At 40.0% G+C, this 7,886-nt stretch overlaps 1 pseudogene across 1 annotated transcript; it reads left to right on the forward strand.

The window, feature by feature from the left end:
- Positions 1 to 1,137: 1,137 nt before the first annotated feature.
- Positions 1,138 to 6,979, forward strand: LOC148208259 (cellulose synthase A catalytic subunit 2 [UDP-forming]-like; annotated as a pseudogene). Its single transcript, XR_015789094.1, has 14 exons — positions 1,138 to 1,234; positions 1,799 to 1,994; positions 2,089 to 2,308; positions 2,406 to 2,512; positions 2,650 to 2,827; positions 3,162 to 3,427; positions 3,516 to 3,860; positions 3,992 to 4,129; positions 4,219 to 4,344; positions 4,432 to 4,644; positions 4,765 to 5,034; positions 5,140 to 5,335; positions 5,419 to 5,774; positions 5,869 to 6,979. The product of XR_015789094.1 is annotated as a cellulose synthase A catalytic subunit 2 [UDP-forming]-like (transcript).
- The last annotated feature ends 907 nt before the right edge of the window (positions 6,980 to 7,886 follow it).

A 7,886-nucleotide genomic window follows, 5' to 3' on the forward strand; every position in this document is an offset into this window, starting at 1 on the left:
CGAGAAAAGTGAAAGAGAGGCGACCGACAAAAAGAAAATAAACAAAAAAGAAAAGAAAAGAAAAGAAAAGAAGGGCATTTCGGTAAAATCATGGAAAGTGGCAAAGAGTGGGGTCACAGAGCCAGCCAGTAGTACGTGTTGATTCTTGAAAATCTCGCGAGATTTCGCACACGACCGTCGGCAGACTCGCCACTCCACCGCACGTGCTCCACGTGACACCTGCCCTACTCTTTCTCTCTCTTCTCTCTCTCTACAAATTTTTTCATCGCTCTCTTTTTTCCCTTTTAACCCATTTTCCGTACCTGTCCTCTGTCTCTGCCCACTGGATTGGAAGTAAAAATCTGGGCACTGTTGGCTCCGCCGGAACAGAATAAAACCCAAACCCACTACGGCGGCGCGCCGCCGCGGCTGCTGCTCCGGCGAGGGGGACGGGATTTCTCCGGGACCCACCAAAAACCCCCAACTAATACGAGCGATTACTGATTAATTAGGATTGAATAGGATGGATCGAGAATTATGTGTTTTGTCTGTGTCCCAATTTCGTCTCTTGTGTTTTACGCGTTGAAAATTTTCCCTTTAAGAAACCCACTTAGATTCTCTCTGTAAACTCTTTTTTTCTCTCTGTAAATTGTTTCTTTTTTCTCTGTTTTAAATTTGTTGGTCACAGATCGAGAATCCACCATGTAATGCACAGAGTCCAGCTGGGAGGAAACTGGGTCTCACAAGAAAAGAATCATTCATTGCACACACACATACAATTTTCTTTACTCTTTTTTAATTTAATTTTCCCTCTTTTTTCTTTTGGGGGATTTTTCTATTTTCTTGAATTGAAACATTTTCTTATTCCCCCTGATTTCTTTTATATCTAAACCCACCTCTGGTCTCTCTCTCCGTCTCTCATAAAGAGCTGTGTGTTTTTTTTATTCGTTGAAGGAGTGTAGGTGTAGTGTTTGATGAAATGGGTGTTTGAGAAAGTGGGCTGAGAAACCACGCACGTAGAAGAAGGGGGACTTAGAGAGAGAGAGAAGAGGAGAGAAGAGGAGAGAAGAGGAAGGAAGTTGAGTGAGATGAGAGAAGTGAAGGGCTGCTTCTCTGAGCCTTGGTTTCTTTGGATTCTGAGTTCTTTGATTTTTAGTGGCTTTTCTTAGTCTAATGGACACCAAAGGCCGACTCATTGCGGGGTTCTCACAACAGAAATGAGTTTGTTCTCATCAATGCCGATGAGGTTGCAAGAGTAAGTGTCATGATTTCAGTTTTTTCCTTCTTTTGCTCCAAAATGGCACTGTTTTGTCTTTGAAAATCCTATTTTCCACCCCAATTTTAGCTTCTGCCTCATACCATTTCTTCTAATTTCACTCCCTTTTGCTTGGTTACACCCCTAACCGGATCCCAGCCTGATTTTTCTTCCCATAGCTGCAATTTGTTACCCCCCATCTTCTTCCTAAACCCAGTTTGGATCTTGGTGATGAACACTTTTTCTCTCTTTGTTACTTTATCATCTAAAGTTTCAGTTTTTGGTTGGGATTTTTTCTGTTTATTTGGTTCCTAGTTTCTAGGGAAATCCATCTTCTTAAACCAGATCTTGCCATTACTTACCCCCCCTACTTTCTAGATTTCAGGGCTAGTTAGTCAATGTATCCGATTCATTAAGTGTTTTTCTCTATTGATTCTGAATTTGTGCTAACAGTTGATGAGTAACCAACCTAGTGGGAAGCAAGAAAGAAATAAAGAAACAAAGCTTTACTTTTTTTCTCTGACATTCTTTTTCTAAAATCCTTTTGTTATTTTTGAGTTGCAGGTGACATCTGTGAAAGAGTTGAGTGGGCAAATATGCCAGATCTGTGGGGATGAGCTTGAAATCACTGTAGATGGAGAGCCATTTGTTGCGTGTAACGAATGTGCCTTTCCAGTTTGCAGACCTTGCTATGAGTATGAAAGAAGAGAGGGCAATCAGGCTTGCCCTCAGTGCAAAACCAGATACAAACGTCTCAAAGGTATAATGAAACAATGAATCAATAAATATTCTTAGCGTGTTAAGGTCCATTGATAATTCTTTTGGCTAACTAAGAATGTGTTGATCAATTTCAGGTAGTCCTCGGGTCGAAGGCGATGAAGAGGAAGATGATACTGACGATCTGGAGAATGAGTTTGACATTGCAAACAAGGATCCCAACAGTGTATCTGAGGCAATGCTCTATCCCCACCTCGCCGTAGGGCGTGGTTCTCATGCTAATGGCTCTGGAAATATGGCTTCCGACCTCGATTCATCATCGGTCCCGACCGATATCCCTCTCCTTACCTATGGCCAGAGGTGAAGAATGAATGAATCTTCTTCTCAATGTTTGCTTTTACCATTTTGGTTTGACTCTCAAAAGTTGCTTAATCTTTGATTGTGCTGTTGATCTGAAGGATGCTGGAATTTCCTCTGATAAGCATGCTCTAATCATTCCTCCTTTTATTAGCCGTGGCAAAAAGGTCCACCCAGTGCCGTTCTCTGATTCTCCCATGTCGGGTAAGGTCCCCGAATTCCTGTGCATTTTGTGTTTTTTAATCCTCTTCTGGGATGTATCAGTGTTCCATCTAGATGATCAATGATGTTTATGTTTTTTCTGCCGTAGTAACTAACATTTTGAAGTGTTGTTGTTGCAGCTAATCCAAGGCCAATGGATCCAAAAAAGGACTTAGCCGTGTATGGATATGGAACTGTTGCGTGGAAGGAAAGAATGGAGGAGTGGCGGAAGAAACAAAATGAAAGACTTCAAGTAATTAAGCATGAGGGTGGAGGCGGAAAAGGAGAAGACGAGCTTGATGATACAGATTTGCCTATGTATGTTCCTTCTTTGTATACTCTTCTATTTTAAGATGCTTATATGTGCTGTGTATAAGTTGGTACTTCTAGTGGTATGTGTTGATTATTCTTGATGATCCTTCCATTCTACTCTCATTAGTATTAGAGTTTTTTTCTTTATCTTTTGATATGGATTATAAATTTATTGGTGTACTTTTGCATATCTTAATAGATGATTGGGTTTGCTAAGGTGTTAGAATTAGGATCTATAGCTACTACTTAAAGGCTCAGTGTCATATATACATATATTTTGGTTCGGAGATTTCGAAATTCTTCTTTAGCTTATGTCAGTTGTTTATTATTGTTTTCGTAGGATGGATGAAGGGAGGCAACCACTGTCGAGAAAGCTGCCGATCTCCTCAAGCAAGATAAATCCATACAGAATGATAATTGTACTTCGAATTGTCATTCTTGCCTCTTTTTTCACTATCGTATCCTTCATCCTGTCCATGAGGCATATGGATTGTGGTTAACATCAGTCATCTGTGAGATATGGTTTGCTGCATCATGGATATTGGATCAGTTCCCGAAATGGTGCCCAATTGTTCGAGAAACTTACCTTGACCGGTTATCATTACGGTACTTCTGATGTCTCCTTTCACTCCATCCTCCATCTCCCTTCCCCTTTTTCTTCCATATCTCAGTTTCATTTTGTTAACGTTTGCAGATATGAAAAAGATGGCAAGCCATCTGAGTTGGCTTCCATTGACATTTACGTCAGTACAGTGGATCCAATGAAGGAGCCTCCTCTCATCACAGCAAAACACCGTCCTGTCTATACTTGCTGTTGATTATCCGGTAGATAAGGTTTCATGCTATGTTTCTGATGACGGTGCTGCCATGCTTACTTTTGAAGCCCTTTCGGAAACTTCTGAGTTTGCAAGAAAGTGGGTTCCTTTCTGCAAGAAATTCAATATCGAACCCCGGGCCCCAGAGTGGTATTTTGCCCAGAAGGTTGACTATTTGAAAGAAAGTTGATCCGGCCTTCATCAGGGAACGTCGTGCAATAAAGGTTTGAAGATTGTACCTGTTTTGCTTTTCAGAAAAGTAGTGTGTTATATAATTGTACAAATGAGTGCATGATGAACTATTATTGTATTGAAATAATTTCTGGACCTGAAAGTTTGGCATGGCTTTATGCAGAGGGACTATGAAGAATTTAAAGTTCGAATCAATGGGCTCGTTGCCATGGCTCAAAAAGTTCCTGAAGATGGGTGGACAATGCAGGATGGAACTCCGTGGCCCGGGAACAACGTCAGGGATCATCCTGGAATGATTCAGGTGAGGGGATGTTTCTTGATGCAGTCAGTCGTATCATAAATCCATGCCTTTATATGTTATCAACCCGTTTCTTTAACTGTCTTCTGCAGGTATTCCTTGGTCAAAATGGGGTTCGTGACTTGGAAGGAAATGAATTACCTCGTCTTGTGTATGTATCTCGTGAGAAGAGGCCGGGATTTGATCACCACAAGAAAGCCGGAGCCATGAATGCTCTGGTACATCTCGTCCTCCCTCTTCCCTTCTAACATATACATTCAATTCAATTCACCATGACTAATATACATGCTATTTGATTCTTCAAGGTGCGTGTCTCGGCAATCATCTCAAATGCTCCTTACATTTTGAACGTGGATTGTGATCACTACATCAACAACAGCAAGGCACTTCGAGAAGCAATGTGCTTCATGATGGACCCGATTTCTGGAAAAAGAATATGCTACGTGCAGTTTCCACAAAGATTTGATGGGATTGATAGGCATGATCGATACTCGAATCGCAATGTCGTATTCTTCGATGTAAGTAAATAATATCTATATCCTCAGACTCAAATGTTCATGAGACAATTCTTTATCCCCCATCACAGCAATGGGCCAAGGAAATGCTAAGTTCTCTTACCTTATGAACAACCATTTCAGATCAACATGAAGGGATTAGATGGTATTCAAGGGCCGATTTACGTCGGAACTGGGTGCGTGTTCAGGAGGCAGGCCCTTTATGGGTATGATGCCCCTGCCAAGAAGAAAACACCAAGAAGGACTTGCAATTGTTTGCCAAAATGGTGCTGCTGTTGCTGCGGAACTCGAAAGAAGACTAAAACAAGAAGACCAGTGACAAAAAGAAGTTAAAGACCAAAGATACGTCGAAGCAGATTCACGCCCTCGAAAACATTGAGGAAGGAATCGAAGGTATGGAACGGACATGGTCTGAAAATACCAATGGACCAAATTTGCATACTTTTAAATTTCAGAATTTTTGGTTTAATGAGGTGAAAATCTTGTGATCCAATGCAGGAATAGATAATGAAAAATCATCTCTGATGCCCCAAGTTAAGTTTGAGAAGAAGTTTGGGCAATCTCCATCATTCATTGCTTCCACACTTATGGAAGATGGCGGTGTGCCCGAGGAGGGACTTCTGCTTCGCTATTGAAAGAAGCCATCCATGTAATCAGTTGCGGTTACGAAGATAAATCCGAGTGGGGTAAAGAGGTATGAAGGAAGCTCTCCCGAAGTTCAGAAATGTCGATTTGTGTGCACTCCTTTAATATTTTTATTTCCTGTACTATTTGCAGGTAGGGTGGATATATGGGTCTGTTTACAGAGGATATTTTAACAGGTTTCAAGATGCATTGCCACGGCTGGAGATCAGTTATTGCATTCCTAAAAGGCCAGCATTCAAGGGTTCCGCTCCTATTAACTTGTCCGATCGTCTACACCAAGTTCTTCGGTGGGCTCTTGGATCTGTTGAAATTCTGTTGAGCAGGCACTGTCCGATATGGTACGGATACGGATGTGGTCTGGTCTGAAGTGGCTCGAGCGTTTCTCGTACATAAACTCCGTTGTTTATCCATTGACGTCGATTCCATTGATCGCTTATTGTACCCTTCCGGCTGTCTGCCTGCTCACAGGGCAGTTTATCGTCCCTGAGGTAACTACAATACCGACTTCTGAATGCATTCGCATTTTTTCCATTTGTCAGGTTTGTTCAGCTGAGTGAGACATGTTCTTTGTTTGATGTGCAGCTAAGCAACTATGCCAGTATAATTTTCATGGCCCTTTTCATCTCTATAGCAGCGACCGGTATCCTCGAAATGCAGTGGGGAGGAGTCGGGATCCACGATTGGTGGAGAAACGAACAGTTCTGGGTTATTGGGGGTGCCTCGTCCCACCTTTTTGCACTTTTCCAGGGTCTGCTAAAGGTTTTGGCTGGTGTTAACACAAACTTCACTGTCACGTCCAAAGGAGGAGACGAAGGAGATTTCGCTGAGCTTTACCTCTTCAAGTGGACGTCGTTGTTGGTCCCTCCATTGACCTTATTGATCATAAACATCATCGGAGTAGTCGTCGGGATTTCAGATGCCATCAACAACGGTTACGACTCATGGGGCCCGCTCATCGGTAAGCTATTCTTTGCATTCTGGGTGATTGTCCATCTGTACCCATTCCTCAAGGGTTTGATGGGGAAGCAAGACAAGGTACCAACCATTATCATTGTGTGGTCCATTCTTCTATCATCCATCCTATCGCTTCTATGGGTCCGAATCAACCCGTTCCTCGACAAGGTGGCATTGTATTGGAAGTTTGCGGGTTAAACTGTGACGACTAAGATGCAGAAATATACACGGCACGAAGTGTTACGGGTAGGAGAGAGTTTGTTTTCTGGGTTGAGCGTCATGGGGACTACTAACTGGTCTCGAACATGCATCTGAATAGAACACGGTAACGCTCCGCCCGAGATTGTGAAAGATGAGTTGCTGCAAAAGGCTACTTGTCCTGGATTTGTAGATATGGAGGAATTTGCATATCACACATCATCAAATATTTGTTCTCTCTGCAAACTTTGTCATTGATTCTTTCTTCTTCTTCTTCTTCTTCTTCTATACATGTTTTTTTTTCTTCTTTCTTCTTTCTTTTGATTTTGTGGAAGGGACTGTAATTTATATCATGTGTCTGTGAAAATCCAAGAAGAGCACATAAAAATGGAGGGAGGTGGGTTTTAGTTTGATTCATCATAAATTTATCCCTTCTCAAAAGGGATTTCCCAATTCCCATTCCCTTAGGTGGTTTTGTCTGTTGTATCCCTTTGTTGTTTGTAAATCTCTTCTTCACTCAATCAGCCCTCAGTTTTTATTATTATGGTTGGTTTCTTTCTATATTAAAACTCTCCAATTCTGCCTTGTTGTAATCACAATAATTATAGTTTTGTCATCTTAATGCAATAATCATGGACTTCCCTCATTACATTCTTCACTTTTTCTTATTCTTATTGATTACATTTATTTTCAGTTTAATTTACGGATTTTGAAGTGAGTTTATTTATTTATTTGATTGGTCCTTGTGAATTTCTTGGGTAGATATGAATTTATTTGATTCAAAGGAAAGAACTACGCGACTGGTTAGTCTTTGAATACGAGATATCCATCCAAGTCATTATAGATGCATTTGCCCAATTGTCGCTTCTAAAGAGTTCCATGTTAAAAAAAAAAAAAATACAAATCTCGTTTCACAAAGATACTTGGTTTCAGTTTTCTTGATTCATCAAAACATTTTATTTTTAGATTTAGGGGCACTTGCAAATATGACAAAAAATTTTTAGTAAAATAAGCAAAATAGTAACCACCCTTTAATGATATATTACCTGACCACTGATATATGTCTCTGATATACTACTAATATAATAATGATATATAATTGATTTACTTCTGGTATAACTATGATATCTACCCAACTTCTAATATGTCTTACCACCGATATACGTATGATAACTATTGATTTACCACGCTGATATATACATATATATGTGATATATATTTGATATATCTCTAATTTACCATTGATATACAAATGATATACTATATATAATTATGGTATCTACTGATATAACTTCTTATATGATTATATGATTTACCACTAATATAATACTGATATATACTTAATATGCTTCTAATTTACCATTTATGTACCTATGATATAACCATTTTATCTACTAATATAACTATGATATATGTGTGTTCATATCATACTATTATATCCAATATTT

This window comes from Momordica charantia (assembly GCF_013281855.1).
Source record: "Momordica charantia cultivar OHB3-1 chromosome 11 unlocalized genomic scaffold, Mcharantia_2.0 BLBB01000011.1, whole genome shotgun sequence".
NCBI classification, from domain to species: Eukaryota; Viridiplantae; Streptophyta; class Magnoliopsida; order Cucurbitales; family Cucurbitaceae; genus Momordica; species Momordica charantia.